Genomic DNA, 15,394 nt, shown 5'->3' with positions numbered 1-15,394 from the left:
GCTCCAAGGTACTGAAAGGGAGTTCCTAGATCATCTTCCTAGATAACGAGTTTGAGTCGATAGGAAGTGATCCTTCAAAAGAGGGCCATAATGTTTCCTTCGTCATCGACACGAAACATAGGATTTTAGAAAGTTGGAAAGAGTGATTTAGGATTGATGTAGAAAAGCTCAAACAAGGAATAAGTATTTCGAATTTGTAGGTGGGGGTTCTCCGAAGGATATCAACAAAACAACCCCAGAATTTGGTAGCATTTATCTCATAATGGGATTAGAGGTCATGGTGACAATCAGATATAATGAAGTTCGAGGGAAATGGATTTCTCAAACCTAGTAAGGTAAGCAACAAAGTGAGGGTTCTCAAAACCCGACATGAGATACATATAAGTGTCATGTTCAAGAGCGACATACTGTCCTCCATACAAAATACATGATATACGTTTCATTTCTTTCCCCCCTTTATTTCTAGCGAGTATGTCTTTACTTTTAATCTCGAGCTTGAAGATGATATCATATGCTTTTCGTATAATTTCATCTTTTTGGATGAATCCATCCTAGTATTTTTAACAAGCCCTAGTAAGGACTAGCTCAGTCTTGTCATGGTGACAAGTCCTTCGTCATTTTATTTTTACAAGTTCAACGGAGGGGTAACTCGACATATTTTTCATGTTTAGAGAGTTTGAAAAAGGGGTGAAAGGAAAACTCCAGATGTCCCTTTTCATAGATATTCTTTCAAATCCAAAAAGGTGGAAAAAAATACTCGAGAGAACATCTTACCCATGTTTCACTAGGTTATCCCTTTTTCGTAACTGTTCTATCTAAGTCTCGAAAAGAATTAAAATTATACTAACTAGAAGTATTTTTATTTATTGTTACGAGTTCGAAAAGACAAATGCTCTACAATATTTTCATATGTTTCGAGTTTGAAAAGAGATGAAAGAGGACTCCACCTAGAGGCAAGAGTGGTATAAAAGGATAAAAATGGGTTCCGGTGATGATGGAACTGCTGAAAACATGAAAAGGTCAAGAGGAGGGCTAATAATACCACTCATCATAGATGTTCCTCAGGGAAGGGTAAAACAACCAAGTGAAAGTGTATGATTGGCCAAAGAGATGGTAACAATGGAATGAAAAACCAAGGATCATCTAGCAAAAACAGGCTGATAAAAATGGAAATCACGAGACATAATGTGGGAATGGTTTCATTCTCCACAAGCTTGAAACATGGGAAACTATGCTTGAGAATACATGAAGATGGTTTCATTTATTCACAAGCTTAAAAAATGAGAAAAAACTATGCTTGGATTTGGTTTCATTTGACAGAATCTTGAAACAGAGACAAACTATGCTTGAGATTAATTTTAATTTTTTCACAATCTTGAATCAAAGAAAAAATATGCTTGAGATTGATTTTATTTTTATAGAAGCTTGAAACGGATACAAACTATGCTTGAGATAAGTTTGCATGCCCACAACATAATGATTCAATTCGAGTTACATGCTCCCCAAGCTTCATTTCATTCACATAAGTAAACTACTGGTTACTAATAGGTGGATGGAATGAAGGTTCATTTATGAGATCAAGTGAAAGACTCGATTGGGAATTTACGAGATCTAATTAAAGAATGGAATTGGAAGGGGAGTTGTTTCATTTTTTAAGCAGATTGACACAGGAAAAGAACCCTGATCATCACACCTTGTTTCATTTTTTAACAATATTGACACAAGTAAAGTAGCTCTACTCCAAGAACCTTGATTCATTTTTTAAGGAGCTTGACATAATACAAAGAACTCTATTCCAAAAACCTTGATTCATTTTTTAAGGAGCTTGACAAAATTAAAGTAACTTTACTCCAATAACCTTGATTCATTTTTTAAGGAGCTTAACACAAGTAAAGGAACTATTTTCCAAGAACCTTCATTCATTTTTTACGAAGCTTGACATAAGTAAAGGAACTATCCTATTAGAACCATGCTTCAATTTTTAAGGTGCTTGACCCAAGACAAAGAACTCTGCTCTGAAAACCTTGATTTTGGACCATAAGAGGCCATGGCTTCCAAGAGGTTCTCATCAGATGGGAGAAGAATGATATGAAAGGGATACATGGCAAGGTATCTAATCGAAAGATCAGGCCCCAAGGCTCGCAGTACATGATGCAATATAGAACTGACTAAAGAATTAGTAGATGTGGGCATGGAACAAGTTCCCACATAATTAACCTATGATGGGGGTGATACCGCTTGTATAGAAGGACCATTTAGGGAAGATGGTTGATTGGGAGTCAAATTAGGACCAACGAATGAAAGTTTATTAATACTCATAGTTCTTCCTTCATGCGAGAAACATATGACACGAAAGAGAGAAGAGACAAGAGCTCCAATTACAAAAACATAGTCATGGCCAAGGAGTAAATTAAAATCCATAGGGCCTTGGACAACAATCACATCGATATAGACAATTTTTCCTCCCAATGTAATAGGAAACTTAGGAAGGATCTATAACAGTTGAATGGTTCCTATATTTAAAGCCAACATATTTTGGGTGATGGGCACAAGTTGTGGAGAACCTAAATCTTGCTAAGTAGTTGAGGACATAACGCTAATCGATGCACCATAATCTATGATTATTGCGGGGATGAGTATATATAAGCATCTACTATGATATGAAAGGACACATAAGAATCAAGATGATATCCTATCAGTCCACTCCAATCAAAGGAGGTGACCATATTACTATGAGGGGGTGCGCTAGGAATGGGAGAACTAACCCTTTAAGTTATTGGAATGGTAGGATCACCCCCTTGTACGTGGGAATGGGAGGATTTCCCCCGAATTCATTGGAATCCGAATAAACAAGAACCATGTGAGCACTATGAAGTTCACTCTCTATGGGAAAGGTACGATAAAATGAAGGTGGAATCAATTCAACCATTTTCTCAACCAATGGTGTGTCTGGAATGGGCTCATGGGATTCACATTCAGATAGAGTGGGATTGACTAGAGATGAATTTTGATCAATCACATTATCAACTAGTGTAGGGTCACGTGAAAGCTTTCAATAATCAATCAGAAGACGAGGCTAAGAAGCTGCAAGGTTGTCCAACAATTTTGAGGCTTCATCCATATAAGGAAAAAGATTAATAGGATGATTTCCTTCACATAACCTACAAGGAAATTTGACTTTACCCTTTTTCCCATGGACCTTACTATCACTAGTTGAGGTTTTGTTACTAGCATGATCTCGAGAGGCTGATGAAAAAGGCCAATGTGAGCATGTAGACCACACTTCTAATACCTTGGGAATACCAGTGAAATATCTAAGAAGGTGGTCACCCTTACATAACTTGCAAGGGAACTTCACTTTCATAGCTTGATTGTAATGTTTCTCTATACTAGTTGCATTAGTAGCGATGAATGCTTGGTTTCCCCCTTTCTTATTTTCCTTCTTCTTAATATCCCTTTTCTTCTTCTTCTTATCCACTTAGTTACTATCTTCTAGGTTTCCACCAGACGAAGAGGAAGAAGAGGAATAAGATCAAACATTAGAAGAAGGAAAAGAGTCAACCTTAGGATCAACTAGAGGTTGATATTGTTCAGGTGGAGGAGAACATAGTTGAGAAGCAGTTTGGAAATTTAGAACCATAGGGGTCCAAAATAACAAAACTAGAAAACCAATGATAAATACAAGAAGGGACAACTTTTCCATATAACGAGCACCAATATTTCCAAAACAAAGAAAAGGACTAGGATTTCCATTAAAGGGGTTTCCTTGATTGGTGGACTCATGAACTATTGCCATTAGTCTCAACCTAATATCTGCCAAGTAGTATTTCCATAGGAAGGATGTTTTTCTATGCTCAATTAATTGATTTTTGAAATTAAAGAAACAAACAAAAGAAAGGGGTAACTAGGCAATAGGGTTTACCAAGCAACCATGAACTGCGATATACACCTTGGTGAACCAAGGACTTAACATACAGAAACCAAAATCCCCGAATGATGTGCTCGGTGTATCACAATATACAAGGTGACAAACTCGGTTACGTATGGATGGATAACAACCTCTATGGGTCCCCCAAAATATACTCGACAGTACGGGGGATTGTAGTTTGTTGTAGTGTTGTCTAATGTGTAATAATTCAATGAGATCATTCCTTTATACTTTTTATGCGTGGAGCATTGTCCGATATACCCGAAGGTACATGGAGAACTATCCTATACACTTACGTACGTGGAATGAGATTTCACCCTTGGGATGGAATGGGGGCAAACAATGAAATCTACTACATTTAACGGCACTGCAACATGTCTCTAGCCTAGACCTCTAGATGTTTGCGATAATGTTTCAAATGCTCCCTAGGTTAATTGAGATGAATTTCATAGTTGATCTTGAATTATGTTTCCATTTCAAGTTTCAAAACAGAATGTCACCTGAACACACCTATGATCAAATTAATATGCCAAAAAGACTCTTTTCATTTCAATGAAAGTTATCTAGTGTAGGGAAGAAGTGTAAAAATTGATGCCACAATAAAATATGCAATCAACAATAGCTTCCTAACTAGATCATTCAATTCCACAATTCCAATGCAACAATAAAAAAAGTAAATGAATTTTAATTCGATAAGGTTCACCTACATAATTTTTTTCTTTTCAAATGAATGAAGATGCACTTATCAACTTTCAACGCCAAGCAATATAACCTATTCTCAATTACAAGCCAAAACACCTTTCTAGTCAATGTAACCTAATGCAATTCGAAAAGTAATGATGAATTTTGGGATGAAGGCTTAATAGATGCAAATGCAATTTCGTAGTAATCTCCTCAACATATGCAAGCAACAAAAACAATAGATTCAATTACCCAAAGAACTAAAGATTAAACCAAAGTTCATTTTCACTACTCCATCATGGAATAGACTCTTGCAAACCATTAAGAAATTACTAGAAAAATGTCTAAATTCTTTGCAAACAGAGGAGGAGAAAAACTTTAGAGATCACGACATTCCATATCTTCTGTCAAAAACCCTAAAAAAATCTCAATTTTTGGACCATCGTGACTGTAATGGTCAAAATCCACACTGACAATGTCTTCAACACCACTTTAAGAAGTAAAATCCATACTAACAACATTCTGTTTCTCAGGGAAAAAGGTGCTAGGCCAAAAAAATTTAGGAGAAAACTAACAAATATGAATAGAGACCTAAATTTGAAAAAGATGAGGTTGGAAAGGTTATGCACTCCCCATTCGTGTCACCATTTTATTGTGCAGGCAATCCTTTCTGCTGACAAAAATGATCCCTCTAGTCCTATGGGAGGATCTAGCAACTAAAGAAAAAAATTACACACAATCTTTTCGAATTCATAGTAAAAAATGCAAAGGAGGATAGATCTCCTACCTCTATTTAATGCTAATGCCCTTGATGTTGACCTTGACCCTTTGGCTTCCAAGCTCACGATCTTTTCTTCATTGGTACAGATGAGTTCCTGCAAGAAAGTTCAAGTGGAGACAAAAAATCTATGCAAAGCAGAACATTTTCTAATACAAATTGTGTGAGAGATTAAGAAGTATTAAAATAAATAGACAATAACTGACACATTTATGGAAAGAAAACATATATTGTATTATTAATAGATGTAAAAAAGGATCATTAAAACCAACTAAGCCTTGATGATGGAATCCTCCTTCAATTGATATTGCAAGTCCAAGACTTAGCCTTAAAACACCTTTCTCCTTTTACAAATGGGCAACAATTTGGTACAATTCAGCTCTTAGGATGGAAACCAATGAACCAATAGCCAACCATTACTGGATGGTGGTAAATTAATTTATAGGGAAGGAGAGGGAGTTGAGGATCCATGAAAAGAGGGAGGAGTTCCATATCTCAAGGAAGAGATTTATGGAAAGATGATCTAGGGCCAAGAATGGGAGGTCTCATTCATGTTGGACAGCTAATCCTCAATGGGTTAGTGTGGAAGCCGAATGGACAAAAGGAGTCCAAGAGACCTTGGGATGTGAAACCCAACGGTCACAACATGTACTATAAATCTAAATCATTTGTTAACAAAAATGCATTCTCATGTTTTATCCTTCATATTCATTTGCTGCCATGTGTGTGTTTAACATGGTACTAGAGCAGGCATATTCCTTCCCTGCATAATTAATTTGAACCATTTGTTTTATGGCCTTTATGTGCAGATCATTTCTGCCAACAATTCTGCATTTCATGAATATTTTCTCATGGATATTGTCTCAGCTAAATTTTAGCTGCAACCTGTTATTTCTCCAGTGCTATTTTTATTCACCTACCTTCTAAAAACACTCCTTGCTCAGACCTGCCATCTCCGCCCTAGCAAGAACATATCTCTGACTGCAATGTATTCCTGACTACAACCTCTGCGCATTCCTGAATTTGTAACACTGGTCCTTTCATTTAAACATTGAAGTGTTATCTGCCATTTTCTGCGCCATTGTCTACCATATTCCCTCCTAACAATGGGCGCGCCAGGTAGGGGCATGAACCCACAATCACCTGATTGAAAACCCTTTTGGTCCATCAAATTCAATGAACGAATTTCTAACGCCGAAAGCCTGAGCTGAGGCATTTTGCACCCGGTGTTCCAATAGTTATTGTTGGAACTAAACTAGATCTTGGGGATGACAAATAGTTTTTACTGATCACCCTGGTGTTGTTCCTGTAACAACTGCCCGAGGGAAGAGTTGAAGAAGCAAATTGGTGCTGTTTCAGATCTGAACCAGCGAACCAAATCAATTTTAATGGTGCGGTGAACGTGGATTGAATACGCTTGGAAAGATGTGGTATCTTGAACGTTGATGATATATCACACTGTTGGAGCGCTGCGAATGCTATCTTGAACGCTGATGATATATCCTGCAAGTCGACCTCTCTGGTTTGATATACAGTTTTGTGTATTACGTTAATACACAGTTACGATGCCATATATTTACGCTGCCATTTTAATGCGTAATGATATTTGAATTTACTGCCCCATTTGTTTGTTAATCTTGGTCCGACCTGCCAGATCTTCCAGAGGTGGCACGCATCTGGGGAACGCCCAATTTGGGATCCTTCAATTGCTTTGCTTTCTCATGCAGACCTTTGTGTTAGTTGGAAGAAAAGATATATTACTTCTATACACCTTTGGATTGTGTTTCATTGAGCTCTCAAAATATTCAATCTTGGTGCCATTAGGAACCTCTCTTCTCTGTCTTCCTTGTTCCACATTTGATAACAACATTTTGTAACTTCGATTATCAGCCATCCCTTTATCAATTTCAGTGGTAGGACTATACCACATGTTTGACACATAGCACGACTCAGTTTTTATGTCTTTTATTAGAGCCCATATCATTCTGATTTCTTTCGAGTGTGGTGTCCCTCCCATCATAATATTGCTGTATATATTGAATCTTGTTGAATCTTCACAAATAGTTATTTTCGATAGTTATTTGGGCATTCATCTTCTCTACTTGTAGCATAGATGAAGATTTTATACTGTCAGTGTGCTTTCTGAATCCTGTCTCCAGGATGCTAGAGATGCCATTGACGGCCTCAACATATCGTTGCTTGGCATTCTACTTATCATTCATTGCATCAAAGTGGCTAAGATCATAATCAGTTGTGGAAAATAGAAAGACACAGAGCCTTGAAGAACCTTCGCCACCCTCAAGCCTGGCATACTCTTCCAGGGGTGCTACTGTCAGTGGTTACAAAACTAGACTTTGCAATCAGTTCAACACTGACATGGGTTTCCGTTTTGGAGATAAATGTCACTTTGCTCACGGGGAGAGTGATTTGCATTCATCTAATAATATCAGTGCTTCCAATCGTAATGGAGTTCCGATGCAATCAGCACCAACAATATATGATAATGGTCCACTGGCAACAGTATCCAACCCAGCGGGTTTTGTAGATACAACTGCATATGGAAACTCAGCGTTAGCAGCTGCATATGGAAACTCAGTAGTCTATTCTACTAACACATTCCCAAGTTCACAGAGTTATGCTGAGCCCACTCCACCAGGTGTGGCAGCTAATACACCTTTTGTTCCAAATTATAATATGCCCGTAGAGAATTCTTCTCAGTTGCCAGGCATTGAGGGAACAATGCAGGGAGGTCCTGTTATAGGGACTAATAATGTATAAGTATATTGATAGCGCATCATTTTCCTTGTGGAATATCATTTTTAAATGCATAGTCATGCATTTGTAATGACAATATTTTGTACAAGATAGTGGCACTAAAAAGGAAATCTCCAACATAAATCTTCTGTGGGGAACTTTAGAAAAACTAATCATTAGGAATGTAGTCATAGAATACTTGGTTCCCAGTAGTTCGGGGGTCTATGTCCGTATATTTTGGTGTTGCTTATTTCTGGTCAATAACATGATTTTGGGAATCTAAAAAAAAAGAAAAAAAAATTGAATGTGTTGAATGGTTAAGCTTTGGCACACTACAACAAGCAATTGGCAGTTTATGAGATTATGTACAAATCTTTCTCTAGCGATCTGTAATCCCACAATTGCAGCTATTCCACATGCCATCATCAATGGTTACAAGAATGTATTAGCAGTTGCTATTGAACTTGAATATTATATTCCACTGGCCGAGAAAGTGAAGGAGTATTTGAAAGATCCAATTCAATTTAAAGTTGCTGCTTGTTCAATTTACTTGTTCCTATTGTGCAGTTTGGGCATAAATTTATGTGCAACAAACAAAATTGTTTTTCTCAACAGATTCTAATGAGAAGGTTGCTTTAATTTTTGGGGTGATATCAACATTATATGCACCAGATTGTCTGCTATTTTTTGCAAGCATTGTGATTATTTAGGGTACATTTTCACTCCAACTCATACTAAAACAATTTTCTAGTGGTGCATTTCTATTGAGAAAAATGGCTACAATTACTGAAGTATTAGAGTTCATGAAAACTCTTATACAATCTACTATTGATGACACATTACAAATCAGCAAAGGCTCTCTCTTAGAAATTCAGACATGTCTACAATATGCACAAGAACAGATTGAATTCTTACAGCTTGAATCTCAACTACAGCAGGAGGAATTACAACAGTGGAGTCATCATTCTGAACGTGTTTCTATTCAAAGATTGAAACAGACTCCCATAAATAGCAAGACAATAATGTTACAGTTCATTCAGATTTAGTACGCAATAAAGCAGCAGTTGTACATGCAGATGTAGAAACTTAGTCTGCACTTCCCAAGCCCATCATCATACCTTGGGAATAGCTTGTCCACAACAAGCACAGAACTGGTCTTGGATATGACAAGGACTTGTCCTTTCATATTCCAGACTACTCAAAGCCCATTCAGTTTCATAGTGCTGGACTCATTCATGACAATTCACCTGCTCCTCATGACAGTTCACCGCCAATTGTTCCAGATTCTGCCCCTCTTCAACAACAACAACAACAGCAGATTGTGAAATGCCAACACTGTGACCGAGTTGGCCATTTGAAAGATCACTATTTTGATGTTCAACCATGTAATCACTGTCATAAAACTAGTCATTCTTCACACAGATGCTTCAGAAATAAATGTCATGCAAAAACAAAGATTCATCTTGGATGGATAGCTTCTTGGCAATGGGCATCAACAGCCAAGAAGATATTCCAAACACATGTCAGAACTTGTTCTAGAGTATTGAACAGTCTTACAGTTGAGTTTTCTCCATCATCTCACCTTGTATCTGACAGGGGGGAAATGATGGTCATCTACAAGCCTCAAAGCCACATCAAGTGAGCCTGAGCCACAACCTGCCACACCAATTTCAGAGTTGTAGCCAGAAACAAAGTTTCCCCTTAACATGCCTTCAGTTGGTAATCTGGGACACTTCCTCTAGTAGAAGACTTCAGCTTCTTGCTAGTTTTGGAAGAATTCCAAGAACAAAATTGAGAATACTTCCTCTAGCAGAAGATTGGAGCTTCTTGCTAGATTTGGAAGAGTTCCAGGAATTGCATTAAGCATTCCAGAGTTGTTTTTCATCCTTAAACTATCACAGGTTGAGATTTCCCTTTTTAGGTTGAAGTTCTCCCTTTTATGCAAGGTGAGACCTCCCTTTCATGGTGGAAGGTTTCCCTCTTCAAAACAATAGGAGCACTTCCTCTAGCAGAAGACTTCAGTTTCTTGCCAGTTTTGGAAGAGTTCTGGGAACTGCACTAAGCATTCCAGTGTTGGTGGTCATCCTTAAATCACCGCCCTTTATACCAACATTTCAGAGAGCACATTTAGCCTAGTGCTGCCATGCATTTTTGCACATTTTGTATTACAGCTCTCTTCTTGGACTCATACATAACCCTTCGGATTAAGGGGGTGAATGTTGGACACCTAATCCTCAATGGGTTAGTGTGGAAGCCAAATGGACAAAAGGAGTCCAAGGGACCTTGGGATGTGAAACCCAACGGTCACAACATGTACTATAAATGTAAATCATTTGTTAATAAAAATGCATTCTCATGTTTTATCTTTCATATTCATTTTCCACCATGTGTGTGTTTAACACTTCATCTACCTAAAACCACATCATTGTTCTCGAGCCTTCTAGTAAGAGAAGATTCTCATCCATTTGGAAAAAATAATTTAATAGGATCAGTGTGGTTTTTCTTGATAGAATTCATGCTGGAAGCACTAGTAATATGTTATGCTAGAGGTTGCTAGTGTAGATATGCCTGATAAAAGTCACGTTGGGATTGAAAAACAAATTTTTTGACAAGGTCCTCAGAATTATTTCAATGCAATTTTTCTTCCCTTTCTTCACAAATGTTCTAAACATGTTTCATGGTGAATACATTGTTTGCGACAACTTTCATAACTTTGCGAAACTTGGGACATTAACGACACAAAGTTCGACACTTCAGGATACGAGAATGGGAGTGTGAAAAAATATTGTATAATAGAATTATTTTTTGATTAGATTATGTTGAAATTCAAAAGCTTCTGAGATAATCGATATCTTGGTTGCAGACATCCCTAAATTCTATGTTCCTATTTTAAGTAGGGATTGTTTTGAGAAACTACATGTTTACTTCACAAATGATTGGTCACATATGTGGCTTCCCTATAATGGAAAAATCAATCAAATTCGTGTTGATAGGGAGAAGCATATGAAATATTAGGTGACTGATTTAGAAGAAGAAAATGATCTAGTATTATTTAAAAATAACATTTTTGGAAATTATTCTCTTGAATCTTTATTTGGCAATTTCCCAGTACATAACTCTCACTTTTCAATTCATTATGTTTCATCTCAGATTGAAATTTTTTCTCACACAGAATAATCTAGATGTATCAATATTGTAGAAAATCCTGCAAATAAGTGTGATTTTTTTTTGGACTCGTTACTTAGATGGATCAAAATCTAATGATGATGCAAGAGCTGGTTGCATCCTAGTAAACCCTCATGGAGAAAAAAAATGATTTCATGCATATAGGAATTTGATTATATGAACAACATCGCTAAATATGAAAAATTGGTACAAGGCTTACATAAAGCCATATTTCTTGATGTCAAATATGTTAAAGCTTTTAGCGAGTCAGAAACTATAATAAAAAATGTTAGAAACAACATTCATTGTGTTTCTAGTCACCTCGAGCATTACCAATCTTTGATCCAATATTTGGCTTCCCATTTCACTGCATTCAATATATGTCTGATCGTGAGATGACAGAATTATAGTGTTTATCTTCTACCCAATGTTTCTTCCATGCACCTGAAGATTTTAGTCCTAATATATTTTCAATTGAATTAATTTTTCATCCCTCCATTATAGAAAACATAACTAATTAGCATGTGTTTAACGATGACAATGACATCCTAAGTTCTTAGACATTCGAAGGATCTTACTCTAACAATACCATTGATGAAGATGATCATGCTAAGAAGCTAAATAAATTTTTTGAGGAAAATTATTTTCCTAAACATGTAGTGAAATTGGAAGATTTGTATGATCTCAAAGATAGGTTTAAAAGAGTTACTAATTACAAACTTTAGAGCTCTACTTTGATATTTGAATTGGTTAGCTTAGGTTCCAAAAATCTCTCAGAACATCAATTTAGGCCTTGAACTAACACCATATGAGAGATCTGCTTTCATTCATCTATTAAAAATATACAAGGACGTATTTTCTTGTAGTTATGATGATCTTAAAACTTATGACACATCTATCATTCAACAAAATATTCCTATTCTGCCAAATGTAAAGCCTATTCAACAAAAACTTAGGAAGATTCACCCTAACTTGGAAGCCCTAATTAAGACCGAATTAAATAAGCGCCTCAAAGAAAAAAACATCTTCCCATTCATACATTCCAAGTGGGTCTCGAATCCTGTGCCAATTAGGAAAAAGAATGGAGATATTCACATTTATATAGATTTTATAAATTTAAATAAACCATGTGAAAAGGATAAGTTTCCTCTACCTTTGATGGAAAAAATTTGTCAATCAATTGCTAGTTCTGAGCTAATTTATTTCCTAGATGGCTTTTTAGGTTATAATCAGGTCCTTGTACATCTTGAAGATAGAATGAAAACCGCATTCATAACCAAGTGGGGAACATATGCTTATCAAAAAATGCATTTTCAATTGATTAATGTTGGAGCCACATTCTAGAGAGCCATCGACATTTCCTTCAGAGGTTTGAAGAATAAAATTGATGTAGTGTAATTACATGACATTACAATTTATTCGAAAAAGAGAAGTAATCATCTCCATGACTTAAAACAAATCTTTAAAAGATGTAAAAAATTTGGAATCTCTTTAAATCCTAAAAAGTATTTTTTTTCCCGTAGCAAGGGTAAGCTTCTAGGATTTGTTGTGTCCAGAGAGGGAATATGCATAGATCTAGAAAGAATTAAGGCTATTTCTAAAATCCCCTTACCACACAACAAATAGTCCATGCAATCTTTTCTTAGGTAGATTAATTTTGTCAAACTATTTGTCCCATATTTTTCACAAACTGTCTTTCCCTTACAGCATGATAAAAACGAAATCAATTTTCCAATGTGGATAGGATGAAATAAAATCATTTGAATCAATAAAGCAAGAAATCATAGATGTCCCCTCATTATCATCCCCCATTTTTTCTAAAGAATTTTTTCTTTACACTTTTACTTCCGAACAATCCTATACAGCAGTGTTAGCCCAACATAATGAACAACAATTTGAGGCTTCTATTTCCTTCTTTGGTTCAAATTTACAAGGAGATGAGCTAAACTATTCAGAGGTTCAAAACAATCCTTTGTAGTTTTTAATCCAGTAAATCATTTTAGACCTTTCCTCCTAAAAGCACACACAAAAGTAATTGTTGCTTTCCCAGTGGTTGGACAATTTCTTATCCAGAAGGAATTAGGAGAGAAGAGGGCTAATTGGGTTATTTCCCTACAAAAGTATGAACTACAAATAGAACTAGTTAAAATAGTAAGGGGCCAACTAATGAAGACTCAGGTAACAATGTTCGAATTACAGAGGTATGCCCTGTTGAAACCGAATCTCAATATGCTGATTTAATCTTTTATTTAAAATATGGTTATGCTCCATTAAAACTCAATTACAAAATAAAAAGGGCTTTGTGGCTTAAAGCTAATTAGTATCAACTTCTCAATGATGTCTTGTTCAGAAAAAATCATGATTCTATTTTATTAAGATGTCTATAAAAATCTGAAGCAAGTAAAGTTTTGTAGGAGCTACAAGATGGAATGGATGGTGGACACTACAATGGGGACACTACTACTCATAAGATCCTGTATACTAGTTACTATTGGACAACTCTATTCATCGACACCCATGCTTATGTCAAGAAATGAAAAGTCTACCAAACTGCTTTAGGGAGAGAAAATAAATCAGCCTTGCCTTTGTATCCAGTTAACATTGAGAAACCCTTTGAGTAATGGGGACTAGACACCATAGGTGATATCTTTCCTGATTCCTCCAAATAGCATAAATACATCTTGATTGCTGCATATTATTTCACCAAATGGCTAGAAGTGATACCCCTGAAGATGGCCAATTCTGAAAACATTGTTGAATTTATTGATCAATTTACTATTACCAGGTTTGGCCTTCCTTATGCTCTTATGTTTGACAATGCATCTTATTTTTCCACAAATACCATGAATGAATTTTCTGTCAAAAGAGGTTTCAAACTAAAATATTCTGAAAATTATTATCCTCAAGGAAATGGTTTACAAGAATCTACCAATAAAAACCTCATAATAATCATCAAGTGAACATTTTCAGACCAAAATAAAATAAAAATGGTGCAAAGCTCTAGTTTTTACTTTATGGGCTGACAGAATCACTGAGGACACCTCTTTAGGCACTTATCCCTTCCACTTCATGTATGGAAAATAAGCTATCCTACCTCCTAATCTAGCTCTCCCTTTACTATCCCCAGTGAAATCTATTCACGAACAACGTTTCTATGCTTTACAATTGAGAATGTCCAAATTTTAAAGTTATAAGAAGAAAGAGATAAAGTCAAACAAGCTCATTCTCACCACCAACAATTGGTCAAATCTTCATTTAATACAAGTTAAGTAAGTGATAATCTTTTTGCAATCGGTGACTTAGTTCTGAAAAGGGATAAGGCCCATGAACAAAAAGGAAAATACACAAAATTCCAAAAGCTATGGCTAGGCCCATTTCAAGTCATTGAGATACTAGGCCCACCAACCTTTATCCTTCAATATTTACATGGAAAGAGGGACGCTCTTCCCATTAATGGGCTAGTTTTGAAAAAACATCTTTCTCGAAGATACTTTTCCTACTGTAAATATGTAAATAATCATATGTACATATCGGTATCTTAGGCCAAAGTAGTGTTAGGTAATACTCTTTTGAATTCATATTGTGGTGTCTCGTCATTTACATGAAGTTTGACTAATTAAAGGAGAAGTGTTAGAAAATAAATTATAAAATTCAAGTTTATTATTGCATCTATTACAATCTCTTAAATATTTATATCGATTAAGTTGTAAATATTTCATAACTTTAAACTTTGATATATATTGTTGTTCTATGATTGGTCATCAAAATTTTTCTTTAGAAAGTGAAGGATATTTTGAATTTTTACCATCTTTTGACTTCAATTGTCATCCAAAACTATTAAGGAGTGAATTTACCTCCTCGTCTGCAAATCGCACATTTTTAATGTGTAATTCAAAAATATTTTAAATAAACTTGAAAGGTAAGAAGTCCCATTATGAGCCGAATTACTATGATCATGGGAAACTAATGATGCTGACATTATCATGACTGGTCACCAAACCAAGATAATCACTGGTGGCTGCATAACTATAAGAGAAGAGGTCTCACCACGAGCAGACTTGTTTAATATCATTATAAATTATGAATGG

This window comes from Pinus tabuliformis, chromosome J, assembly GCF_031772625.1.
Source record: "Pinus tabuliformis cultivar Carrire ecotype Pingquan chromosome J, CPIR1, whole genome shotgun sequence".
Classification (NCBI taxonomy): domain Eukaryota; kingdom Viridiplantae; phylum Streptophyta; class Pinopsida; order Pinales; family Pinaceae; genus Pinus; species Pinus tabuliformis.
Note: the sequence above shows the minus strand (reverse complement) of the source record.